Source organism: Nylanderia fulva, unplaced genomic scaffold (assembly GCF_048542155.1).
Source record: "Nylanderia fulva isolate GAGA-0341 unplaced genomic scaffold, ASM4854215v1 Scaffold28, whole genome shotgun sequence".
NCBI lineage: Eukaryota > Metazoa > Arthropoda > Insecta > Hymenoptera > Formicidae > Nylanderia > Nylanderia fulva.
In genome coordinates this window covers 2,063,594-2,077,664 of record NW_028190347.1, presented here as the reverse complement: position 1 = coordinate 2,077,664, position 14,071 = coordinate 2,063,594, and the positions used below count along the sequence as shown (strand labels likewise).

At 38.1% G+C, this 14,071-nt stretch overlaps 1 protein-coding gene across 4 annotated transcripts in view; it reads left to right on the top strand.

Moving 5' to 3' along the window:
- Window positions 1-14,071, top strand: part of LOC114937648 (uncharacterized) — a 288,573-nt gene that overhangs the window by 200,542 nt on the left and 73,960 nt on the right. The gene's annotated exons all lie outside the window — the stretch shown is intronic.

The following is a 14,071-nucleotide window of genomic DNA, read 5'->3' as shown; positions in this document are numbered from 1 at the left end:
AAACGCGTGCTCCGTCGTAATAAAAAAATATCGGACTGTGTGTTGCTCGGTAAAAACCAATAAAGGTCGGCTGGTTCGCGCAGCCGGCGGTTGCGGTGAAGGTTTTCGGTGCTTGCGAGAGCGGTTGTCGATGTGCAGGTGTGTGTACGCGCGTATCCAAAAACCGGGGGCGAGTTCTTGCTAAAACAAACCTCCGGCGGAGAAAGAGTGGTGGAAGCCTCCGGCGCGGCGACGCGGTGGCCGTGGTGGGCTATAGAGAAGTGGTAAAGAGAGAATTTGCAAGGGAAAACCCACCCCCTTTTAGGCCCTCGCCGGGTGTCAGAGGGTCTCCGTCCGTCAGTTTATATCGGCCCAGAAACAGAACAAAATGCTTTTCATATTCGCAACGGAGAAGACGTGTCTCGTATAGATCACGTTTTAATCCGTCCTAATAATAATATTTACTACTGATCTATATTAATTCGATATTTCAAACCCGAAGGATAAAAGTAGAATCTTATATAAGATACTTATATTTTTAGGGTAATCAGAATATTGTTTCATATAAAGATATATACATATTTGTCGATTAGTTATTAAAAAACGCAATGAAAAAAATAAAAAAGGGATAATATACATATATATTCATCGCTTTTATTTCGACTTTTCGTTATTGATTGTCCGCGCTTTCTGCGAGATATGGTTAGTCGATTGCGGACTCAAGGAGATATTATCAAAATTAGCGTGCACTATCGAAAGCCGACAGAGATGAAATTGTTGTCGGAATTTCCTCGGTCAAGAGCCGATAACGGCCGTAAAATATTTAGGAAAACATACACCGCCACTACGCAACCCTCCTGCCGAACGCCCTCCGTTATTTCTCCACCTCCGACTTTCCCCCCTACACCTTTCTCTTCTCCCCCTCCTTCTCGGGCTTGTTGTAGCATAAAGAGGATGGGGAGGAAGAAAAAGAACGGAGATGGGCTGCTTTGCGATACGCGTCTGCCCGCGAATCCCCGAGCGCAGATTAAGTCCGCTCCCCTTAAATATTCATCCCCTCGGAAAACCTGATAAAAATAAGGAAAAGACTTGGCCGACCATTCCACCTCGTCCCCTGCCACCTTGCCAAGATATAGGTTCGAAGTACGGCAAGCCCGCAACATGTGGGCGATCTCATCTTCAACTTTAATATGCTTTTGTTGTATCTTATGTAATAAGATGCTAGATACTTCTTAGAAAATTTTATTATTATTATTATTATTTTTGTGTAGGTGTTTTCAATATGAAACTAAAGCTGCCTCATAATTAGAACGTATTTAAAATCTTGTACAATCAATTTACTCGCAATTAATGCTTACGGTATGGCACATCATGCTTTTCTCAATTTTGTTTTTAATTATTTCAAATAAATAAAAAATGATTCGTATTGATAATTTAACTGTATGCTTCATAATGACATTACTTTTGTCATTTTGTTCCTGCTTTCGAGATCTGACATTTTAAAGACTTGTATTATTTGGTCAGTCAAAGGGGGTACATTGATGCACATTGACACGCAGAACAACATTGAGATTTAATGAGAATAAACAGCGACGACAGACCCTACAGTATTTAATGTCGACTTTTAACCGATCCTAAGCCTCTTAAACGCTCCGGAGATTCTTAAGTCGAACAAAGAGCCAGCGCTTTTTTCCTTTCGTTGAGGATCCTCAACGGAAGTCCTCGAGGGAGTCGCGAGATGCCCCTGATAATTGAATCAAACGATTTATTCTCCCGATTAAAAATGATAGACCGTCTAAGGAGGTTTCCGGTTACAAAGCTGCTTTTCTCCCTTCTGCTACTCGTCCGCTCTTGACTCGCGAGTGGAAAAAAGTGCCGGCACGAGCGGACGATTCTCACCAAGAGTGATATCGAGGGTGGCAGAGGATGAAACGCGATATCGAGGATGCTCCATCTCTCGAAGAGATGCTTGCTATTTGTCTATGCGCTTAATTATTTCTCATTTTTTCAATCTATTAATCTCTACTGTGATTCATACTTACATTATTCAGGGTTATTTTATTGTATGTATTAACATTTAGTGTGATATCGCCGGTGGAAAATTTAAATTTTGATTTATTTATTTAATCGACCAAAACTGGCATCGCTTTATTGTATGAAAAATTATACATAACATTTCAACCACCGCTTGCGACCGCCCTTATCAAATGCCGAAGAATCAACTAGAAATTTACTTATGTAAAAGGTGTGAAATTTACGCTGTATATTGTTTCTCTAACGGAATGAGAATTTAATTATCTAATTATTAATCAATCTTTAGATCTTATTTAATTTTGCTCGTTTAGTTGGCCTACAATATTTACTTTTTTTAATTTTGTTAATTTATACGAGCCTTTCATTAATTAATTTTACTTATATAATTTTTCATACAATAATTGATTGGTTAAAAAAATTTAATGTATATACAATCTATCAGTTTACAACATCTCTTGTGCATATTTCACGATTTATCCGCGTAATATCGATAAGATGATTGACTTTCCGAATAATTGAATTGAACCCAAATGGACGCAAACAATATTATCGCACGACTGCGGATTCATACATAGTTATACACCGTGTCGAATGAATATGCACGCCGATCGTCGAAATCCCGCGTCCTGCTCTTGAAGCAAACGTTTGACAACCTTTGAGATTAGTCTGAAATGCGGTAAACTCTCGACGTGTACCACGCTGGGGAATTGAATTCGCATGCATGCGTAGGACCGATCTTCGCGCCGAAGGGAAAAAAAAGGCGAAAACGTAGAAGCAACGCGCGAATGTCAGAAAGAGACAGGCGGAAAACGATCAACCGTACTGACAAACGGTTGGTAGATTGATTTTGCAGGGTGTGCACCCTCTCCCCCGCCGCGCCCCTTCGATACGACGATTGAGAGGGATGCGTTCGATCCTATCTCGGGTTATTAATAATATCTGGAGGTTAGTATTTCCGAGAAAGAGAGAGAGAGAGGAGCGAGTCGGTGGTATCGTGGGGAAGGTAAGAGTCTGGGGCTAAGAGGAAATGGGAGATCTCTTCATTTCTGTATCACGCGAACGAACGAACCGACCCAGCGCGCTGCGTCGAGGCCACAGATGGAAATACCCGATTTATATGCAAATTCCATATTTGTCGCCGCGAGAGACGTCGCTCGTCGTGCCACGTCGCGTCAATCGCGTCCGTTCTTTTCCGAAAGAAGCCGAGAAGGTGCAAGTCTCTCCTTGCAAATGGATACTTGTGTGGACGCGATCTAATTAGTTCGAGTGACATCTATTTTAAGAGAAAGATTGTTATCTTTATATTTATATATTATAGTAAAAAGATCGTCTTATATAAGGATGCACCTTCTGATGTATCTTTCACGTCTTTTTTACATCTATATTTAATTAATAATTTTGAAAAGCGTGTATAATTATTATTTTCATCAGTTCTTTTGTGTTATTATTCTTGCTCCTTTTCTCTTTCACATATTCTCTTTCTTTAAAATAAGGTATGTATTTTAATTATAATATACATAATTTAAAATTATTTTGGTATCATAATAGGACTTGTTTTTAAATAAATAAATTTATTTATCTTTATATGTGATTATAAAAAGAAACGTCTGATTACAATGTTTGATCTATGAAGCTCCTCTTGATTAGTAATGGCGACTGTCGTTTATGAAAACTCGTTAATGTCAGAATATGGATTTCCTTTCAAGGATGCAAGGGGCAGCAAATTATCGAGCGGCCTTTCTTCCACCCTCGTGGGCCTGCGATATCGTTAATAAACCCAACGTCCCCAGGTCTTTTCCGTCTAATCACCCCACGTCTTTTTTTCCTTCGACCTCTCCCTTCTTATTTTTTCCTCTTCCCTTACTCTCTTTTTCTTTCTACAATATCCAAGCGACACCTGCATATTTGATGCGCCATGTAAACGGCCAACTTTTACTGAATAAATGCGCTGTTCGTGTATCATTAATGCACGCATTCCAGATTAAAAATCAGCAGCTTGTTACTCCATCTAAGAAAATAGCGAGAAGATTGCGAAAGGATTCGCGTGAATGGAACAAATAAAAAAAAGTCACGAATTAATTTTATTTATCATTTCTCACGCTCTTTATTATTTTCCCGAGTAAAAAATGTTTCATTCTCGCGCGCGCAAAACTCGCGAGTAAATTTTCTCGAATGAGATAATCTTGCAGCAACACAAGTCTCAACAAAAAAATTTGTTTGCGATATTATTGCCTACACGCGGTTTCTTTGAAGTACGAGATTTGCGCGAGAGAGCGTGAGAACGCGAAAAAAAGCACGTCGTCATTTGAGATTTTTCGGGGGCAGAGAATTAAAATTCTTCTGCGTCGATGAGCTTGGGAACGGATGAGGGAGGAAGCGCGCGGCTGTGTTCTCGAGAGGAAACCGCGAAAAGAATTTTCCCGAGATAAGCGACACGCTGAGGAGGGAGTGGGAAAGCACCGTCGGGACATTCCGGGAAAAATGATTATACGAAGTTGGAAAAACTTTGGTACATCGGGAAGGGAAGGGAATGAAAAAGAGAGAGAGAGAGAGGGAGTGTGTAACGGAGACGAAGCAGCAGTTTCTTGCGATGTCACCGTTGCGTGCTCATTTATCGTGGTACCGTTTCCGCGGGAAACTGTTTCTACAACATCAAATTGTTGAATTTGCGTCAAAATCTTGGATGCCTTACATCTGAGTTATGAAATAATTTTGGTTGTACTCGTTACCAAGCATTGATAAGCGTGTGCTTCATTAGCGCTTTTCTCATTTCTGGAAATTTTACAAAATGTCAAAAATAAACAAGATACAAAATCTACGTACAAATATTCTCTTGAGAAAAATTGATATGATTGTAGCTCGTATATAAACATATCGTGATATATCATTGACAAATAAATAAAAAATGTGCACACATGCAACTTAATACTACTCAATTGCTATTACAAGAAAGTTTTAACAGATATGATTGCGAATGTTTCGAGAGAAGACGAATTTCTCACCTTCTTCTCTGCCATTTTCGACGGAAAGACTGATTTTGCAGAATTTTTCACGCAGAGTTATCGCGACAACCCGAGTCTTCTCTACCAGCGTCAACGAATTGTCAACCGTACGCGTATATTCCCAAGGGATTATTTAACGGGAATCCGTTAAGCCGCGGTTACATCTGTTCTCGAATCTCATCTGTAAATCTGGAGGAGGGTTCTCAATTGCCTTATTTATATTTGTCCCAATCACCGTTGCCTTTTTCGCTCAGCCCTCTCGCGAGTGTCCCCGTCGACGCGGAAGACGTCGCGGAAGGGTAAGACGGAACGGCGTGATAAATTACCGCGTGTCAAAGCCTCGGCGTGCATTCATTTGCACGGCGTTAGCACTGTCATTGGCACCATTCCTCATTCTCGCGCTCGTAACGAGCGACGCGCTTTCTCGAAACGTCGCAAAGTCGCGTGACAATTTTGGATAAGTATCCTAATGCAGAAGTTGTTGCATTAATACACTTTCTCTATATTTACTTTTCCAAATGCTAATCGATGACCATTAATTTCGAAATCGGCCGCAATTTATTTTGGCTTCTACATTAACAAAGTAGCTTTTTTGAAGAGAATATAAAACTACGTTTTTTCATGTGTTTTAACTTTCGAGTTTATTTTTATAATTTTTTATATTAATTTAAACTTTATTGTTTCTATCAGTACATATTGATTAAATGTAATAAATTAGTTTTTATAACCGTAATATTACTTCTGCTCTTATTAGCCTTTTATATATGTAATACTTTAATATAAAACTTGTTTTCTTATTTTTAATTAAACAAATTTTTTAAAAATATACCAGGCACTTTATAAAGGATCTTGTTTAATTAAGAGTAAGTTTGTTGAGAGGGAGTTGACGCGTTTAACGTGAAACAAAAATTGTGCGCATCGATTGTGTCCTTTGCGACATCGAGACGAATTCGTCAGTTTCGTGTGTTTGCCGGTCCCTTTTCAACTTTGCCGAACAATTCTCGTCCCAGACGATAGGACGCAGAAAGTGGAGTATTTAGAGATCGGGGTATACCGGACAACTCCCTTGATGCCGGACCGTGGTCTCGTCGGAGATAATAGGAGCTCGAAAGTTTTCGAGTTTGCAACTTTCTCCTCTTCTACGCAATCTCGCCGGTTTTTTTCTCTTCGGCCTCGCCGACGTCGAATAAAATTCGTGAGGGTTATTTCCCTCTATTCGCACGATTTTCCTTCTTCCTTTCCTCTCTTTCGTATTACTGCGATTTTTCTCTCTTCCCTTTTTTTTTCGCGCGAGTCCGTCAGCTCCTTTACATCTGTGTTGCTTTACATGCTGGGTGCTCTCGTAAGTATAAGATATACGGCTCTAGATACTGCGAGATTTGTGGTCGCTGTGGCGCGCGGCCGAAGGCAGGCCGCTTTCAGGTGGAGATTGCGTTTTGACGTCTGATAGATTCATGGTTATTGGAATCAGAGTGGTACTATTACGATGCGAGGTGTGGGACAAGACTAGTCGCCCCGAGCAAAGTCGCGTAAATCAAGCTGCTGGTACTAGGATTCTGTTTGGGGAGTCTTACGACACATGGGACTCCTTTTTTTTCGTCGATACACACCTATCTAAATTTCTAATATTCAAAGAGCTTTATCACTGTCAAATTAATCTAACAAAACTTCTTGAATCTAGAACTTGTTTTATAAATGCGTTCTCAGTGTTTAATCTGTAATTTTCTTCGGAAGAAAAATTAATTAAACATTATATATATATGTATATATATTAATTAGTGCGTTTATTCAGAAGACATTACTGAAAAAGTATTGAGAGTGAAATAAGTATAGAAACAACTTATTGTGGGAAAAATAATTGTTTCTGTCGTTATGTAAACGTGAAAACTTTACTCGCGGAAAAGTCGCTTGCGAACAAGGAAGGGTGGGGTGAGGCTGTGCTTTGACATTGACGAAGTAGACCCGTAGACGGTGTGGGAAACGTCGCTAATGTCGTAACCGAGTGTCATCGTGCACCCTCCTGGAGCATCGGAACTCTGCGAGGAACGGATGGGGAAGGGTGACGGGGACGTCGAAAGGGGATGCTGGGAGATATATCGTCGCTCGGGACAACCGAGGAAGAACAGGAGGTTGATGGCTCGAGGACGGGCTGGTTATCTTTTGCCTGTAGGTGCAACGATGTAGCTAGTGCCATAGAGGAGACGAGCTTTAGCGTCTACAAGAAAGACTGCCGTCTATCCTTAACGACAACGCCTTAGACAAGAACTGTCACCTACCGGTGTTCTTTCCAGTAAACAAAACTTAATGTAGTCAATCATGAAAAGGAAAAATAATTATCTTCTTTTATTCTGCAAGTTTCGCAAAAAAGAATTATAGTATATGACAAAACAAGTATAAAAATTAAAATATTAGAAAAATAGATCCATTTTCTTACAAATTTATTTATAAATGAATAGTTGCATAATTCATTATTAATTGAATCGATAGTCAATCATGAAAAAGAAAAATAATTATCTTCTTTCATTCTGCAGGTTTCGCAAAAAAGAATTATAGTATATGACAAAATAAGTATAAAAATTAAAATATTAGAAAAATAGATTCCATTTCCTTACAAATTTATTTATAAATGAATAGTTGCATAATTCATTATTAATTGAATCGATAGTCAATCATGAAAAAGAAAAATAATTATCTTCTTTCATTCTGCAAGTTTCGCAAAAAAGAATTATAGTATATGACAAAATAAGTATAAAAATTAAAATATTAGAAAAATAGATCCCGTTCCTTACAAATTTATTTATAAATGAATAGTTGCATAATTCATTATTAATTGAATCGATAGTCAATCATGAAAAAGAAAAATAATTATCTTCTTTCATTCTGCAGGTTTCGCAAAAAGAATTATAGTATATGACAAAATAAGTATAAAAATTAAAATATTAGAAAAATAGATCCCTTTCCTTACAAATTTATTTATAAATGAATAGTTGCATAATTCATTATTAATTGAATCGATAGTCAATCATGAAAAAGAAAAATAATTATCTTCTTTCATTCTGCAGGTTTCGCAAAAAAGAATTTTAGTATATGACAAAACAAGTATAAAAATAAAAATATTAGAAAAATAGATCCCTTTCCTCACAAATTATTTATAAATGAATAGTTGCATAATTCATTATTAATTGAATCGATAGATTAGACAATAAAAATATATTTCGTGATAAATAAGTTTCGCGGTGTAATGTTTGAAAAAGAAATGTTTCTGCGTTTCCCAGAGGCCCAGACAATTTTCCAAGTATTATTCTTCGATTCCTAGTGTCCCAAAGGGTGGCCAAGCGGTTAACTGGGTCGGGGAGTCCCCGGACTATATTCCTTGCAAACACGAAACCAATCGCGACACCTTCGATGACCGAACGGACGACTCGGTGGCAATAACGGGCGGTGGCTTTTGTGGATGAGGGGGTTAAGGGCCGCGAGGCGGACGACAGTTCCAGAATAAAACGGTCGAGGATTCGAGGGGACAGTTGTTGCGGAGGACGACCATCGTCCGGGACATCTTTCCTTTTATTGGCCATAAAAGCAATAATGCAACGCCATACGATACGCATGCCGACGCTGAAGTACGACAAAACGATACAAATGCCTGGATTCCTCTCGTCCTAACTTCAACCCTCCATCCCTTCTCGACGCGATGATTTCGACAAGCACGGAAGATTAGTCGTCGTTTTTCGCAGATCTGTGTTTGTGTTAAATAAATACAAACGAGATGATTTTTCGGACAGTTGCTGTAATAATTTATCCGTGATATTTATTGTATAGAAAGTTTAATGTTCTCCAAATGTTACGACAAACATTACTATTTATAAATGCGCATTACGGAATCCGACTCTATCGCGGAAACCTTCTTTTTAATTTCGTCAGGAAGAGCGAGGAAATTAAAGCAACGACGGATGAAACGATAATCGTTCGAGACCCGTTTCTCTCTCGGTTCTACGGTCTGCGAAGCTCATTTCGCGCTGTTTAAAAATCTCATGAAGACGAAACAAAGGACGAGGCGCGAGGCGTTTGGCATTAAACGGCTCTCGAAGGACGAAGGGCGACGTCGGGGAACGAAGAGGAAGGCGCAAACCCAAACGAGAAAGAGCGTCGTGATGACGTCTCCATTCCCCCGGAGTCGGCCTTTAAAAAAGCCGAGGGAAAGATTCTTATCAGAACGTTTTTCGCCTCGACCGGCCTAATTTACTTATGCTCCTCCCTTCGAGGCCTATTTACAAGTGCAAAATTGCCTACGTCCCCCGAACTTGCTCCTTACTTGTTCGCAGGTATGCATATTTTTCTTTCAGTATATATATATATATATAGTTTCGGTGTAATACCAGTATATTACCAGTGTAATATGTTATCGTTAGTAATAATTAGTTTGCTTCTATTAAGAAAAAATGCCGCGATGCAAATGAAATTTGTATTAATCAGACTTTGATTACAAAAAAGATAATATTATGCTTCCTGCATACGTACATTTTTATAAATCTTTGTCTATGATTATAATTTTCAAACAAATCTTTCTTTTTTGTAAATCAAGATATAGTTATATACCGCAGAAAATTAAATAAAACTTTCGAAGAAACTTTGAATTAATTACCTAAATTATATGTCTCCTCAATTTAACATTTTTACTACTTAATTTTTAAAATAAGAGAGAAGTGTTTTATTTTTTCTGAGATATGTTTGCACACTAATAATTTATGAAACGCTGTGAAATATTTAATGAAAAAGAAAACAATTAATGGGAGAAAAAAAACGTGTTTACTCCAATTTACGACAACAGGCATTGAACAAGTATTAACACCAATCGATAAACGGCGTGTAAAGAAGTCTTAAGCTTTGCTCGCGTCTCGATGTCCAGCGGGACCCTGAGAAGCAAAACGACACCTTGAGCCGAGATTACAACCGTCCGAATCCTCTTTTCTGACCCTTCTGTGCGGCATCTTCCGTGTCTTTACATCTGTTTTTGCGCGACGCGCCTCTTCGTAAGACTACTCGTCTTCTTACGTCACCTTCTTCCCCTGATTCTGTCCGCGCTACATGTTTCTCCGCACACGTACAGAACACTTCGTATATACGCGTATGCAAAATCCAACGTATACACGAGCGTTATATCTATATTCCTCGAGGGCGCAGAGAATACATTTCAAGCGGGAATACGATTATCTACGTATCGAGGGAAGATTCTTGTTGCGCTCGTGGATTTATTAGCGGAAATTAGAGCCGTTATGGTGGATTCTTACGGAACTTAGAGAAACGGAAGAGGTTGGGCAACGAAGACGCCGTTCATAAAAACAAATCGCGTCTAGATGGTCGCGCGAGGGAGACTATTTTTTTGTTTCAGCCTTCATGTTTCGATATTCGTGACAATATTGAAAAAAACTGAGTGATTTCTCATGTATCTTGAATTATTTTTGCGAGATATCATCGTTTAAGTTTCAAGTTTCTTTATTATTTTTTATATATTTATACTCTTTTATTAGATTCTTAAATACATTTTTATATTATTTTTTAGTTAAATTTTTTGTGTTCCTATGTGACATTCTATGCGAGAATCATCTTTCACTTTTTGATATTTCTTTTTATCTGTGAAGAAATGATGGGTTTAAAATCGTCGATAGTTATGAAAAAATTAGGGGAGATTTTTCAAGAGCTACGATCAAAGTATGATAAAATTATAGTAATAATCGGTCGAGGGATGCTCGGTGATGCGTGAAACGATGCGACTTTGTCCTCGAAACTGCGACACTGTATAATTTTCTTCGCGATATGCATCGTAGGGGTGGTTTTTTTTACGAGCGATTATCGTCGCAGCATCTTCGGAGGAGTATCTCTGGAACGTTGCTAAAGAAGCTGAGATTTGTCGGCGACGGACACGTCACAAGCGTGTAAAAGGGAATCGTATCATCACCGTAAACTGACTAACCATCCCTTCGAAGGGAGAAAAAATGCCGACGTTGTTAAGAAGGATTTTCAACCTCGGCGTTCTCTATCATCCTTTCTTTCTCGTTTTTTCTCTCCTTGTCATAGAAGGGAGTCTGTATATAAATATACATTGAATAACTCTTGCAAGCTCTTTGAATATTACTAATAGCAAAGTATCATCACGAGTTTTTATTTATTCTGTCATTTTTTAAATAATATATTGTCGATGTTTTCGCATTGATTATTTTACTTTTGAAGTATAACAAGTCAAAATGAAATTATTGATAGTTTTTTTGCGATTATATTTAAAATAAGCAGTTTTTGCGAGATAGGTGAGACTATGAGTGTTAAGATAATAATTATCTTTACGATAACGCAGTCTCGGTGTAATGTCCTTACATATTCCACTCGGACGAATATTTCATTCTAATGCCCTCACCCTTTTCAGGCTCTCCCTTCGCGAGAAATCGCAACTTTCAACCTCTGGAATACGGATTCTTTGCCACCTTTGTTCTCTCGAATTTTTCACACGCTCTCTTTTTCTCTCTTTGTCTCATACTTTCTACCCTTCCGTTTCTATCTCCCTCGCAAGTCTTATCCTTTCCTCAGAAGCAGGACTAAGACTTTTTTTTTCACTTTCCACACATGTTTCATGGGTATCAGTCGACTCGGTAGAAAGATTTGCAAGTTAAATGGCATAAACGTGAAGACTGAACTGCTATTTTTTAACTCTGTCTGCTTTTCGATCTGCTCGATAGAAGGAACGTATTGTATCATTTCAACTATCGAAATTTCTTTTACTATCTTATAAAAAAAGAATGTTAAAACCTCTACGCTTTTTTTTGGAGGATCAATATTAACACATTTTTTAATCATATTATTTCCAACTAATAAAGCTCGCTTATATGTAGGTGAAAATAATATTGTAATTATTCATCTCATAATGCGAATGCTCGTTCGCGCTAAAGGTTTAAGCGAATTGTGTCACACGCGGCGAATAGAACCTGCTCGCGAATAATATCCACCGCAAGAAAATAGATATCAATAATGGTCCCCTCGTGACGCGCGTGCCTGCTAATTTATTTCCCTATGAATATCCGAAAAGGCGCCCTTTCCTTCCAAAGACTACCGGAGCCGTTGTCTTCTGACTCGGGTGGGCGTTGTATGACCGGGACATTAAGACATTGTTCGCATGATTTACACGCCGATTTGCATTCACGCGTCGGCCATATATCAGGCGAATGCTATGCGTGAACTTGTGCGCTCGCACCTTTGCCACTCACTAAACTCTATTGTGAATTCATTACTTTAAGGAGACATCGCGTCTAGTCTAGAGTAGCTTCGCATCAAATAATCAGTTTCTAAGAATTCGCTTTCTAATTGTCCTTTTTCCAAAAATTTAGTTTCTAATTTTATTTTAAAGATATTTAAAAGGTTTCACAATAATTATATTAATACTACTGATAACAAAGAAGAATTATCTTTAAATTCTTTTGAAAAACAATCTCTCATTGAGCTTATAACATTCTCCGTATGGTGTATTTGACGTAAAAATTGACGCTAAAAAGCTTTATAGTAGAAAAAAGTACAATATTCTTTGTAATATCGCTTACGTCGTAAGCACTCACTCTGACGAGACCGTAAACTTATGGAAGAATGTAATTTAACAAGAAACAGAGCGGAGAGAGAAACGCGATGACCCTGAAGAATATTAGCGCGAGCTTGTTTCACAAGCTTGCTAGAGACGTAACCCTTCTTCTCGCGCGACGTCTAATTCGTATATATATATATATATACGCCTTCATCTACATGCGCACCTACACACACACACACACACATATACACAAAATCATACATATACACGTGTACATCTTGCGGGGATGGCAGGGCGCTCACGTGCGAGCGAGGCATCCTTCGCCAGGAGCTGAACAGCCACTGATGAACTTGAGTCATCGATCATCCAATTAGCCGGGTGATCAATCATCCCGCTGCCATTTGCCCCGAGCCTACCTACGGCCCTCGAACGGGTTACCGCTTGCTTACAAGCATGGTCCAGCAGCATCCTTCCGGCGTGGCCCGTTTCACCCGCTGGACGCCACCACCCGGCTTCGTGTAATCAACCCTTTTCAACGCGCTCACCTTCGACGTAACATTAACTGCTCCGCCTCCTCTCGACGCGACTTTTTCGTCTCACCTCGAGGCTCCTGGTGGCGATCAATATTTCCAGTGACATCGCGACAAACAATAATTATGTTACCCTGGACGAGTTCAGCAACGCTCGACTTTGTAACTGTTAACTTGAACATTTTGAGAGAGACCTTTATCATGAAAATAATAATAATCTTTAGCTGTTAAGAATATATAAATCGAATTGACAGGGTTTTATTCATATTTTTATAAGTATGATATTAAGAAATTATTGTAAATTGAAAATAAAAATATAGAATTTCTCTAATAATTTGTAAATTTAAATTGCATAAAACAAATTTAACATGCATTAAGATGTTATCTTTAATTTATGTTTGATTGACATGCTAAATAAAATTTGATAAAAATATTTCCAGTGACATCGCGACAAACAATAATTATGTAACCCTGGACGAGTTCAGCAACGCTCGACTTTGTAACTGTTAACTTGAACATTTTGAGAGAAACCTTTATCATGAAAATAATAATAATCTTTAGCTGTTAAGAATATATAAATCGAATTGACAGGGTTTTATTCATATTTTTATAAGTATAATATTAAAAAATTATTGTAAATTGAAAATAAAAATATAGAATTTCTCTAATAATTTGTAAATTTAAATTGCATACGACAAATTTAACACGCATTAAGATCTTGTCTTTAATTCATGTTTGATTGACATGTTAAATAAAAATATATTTCGAATAAATGATATAAACAAAGTAATTTTATCTAAATGTTAGAACAGTGTGTATTATCCGCATGTCTAATTAGTCCGTGTAATGTTCCGTATCAAAAATGATATATAAGACTTCTCGAATATATAGTGATATGGTGTTTCTAAGGAACGCCACCGTAGGCGATCGACGAAATACATTAACGACTGGAGAAGGTACAC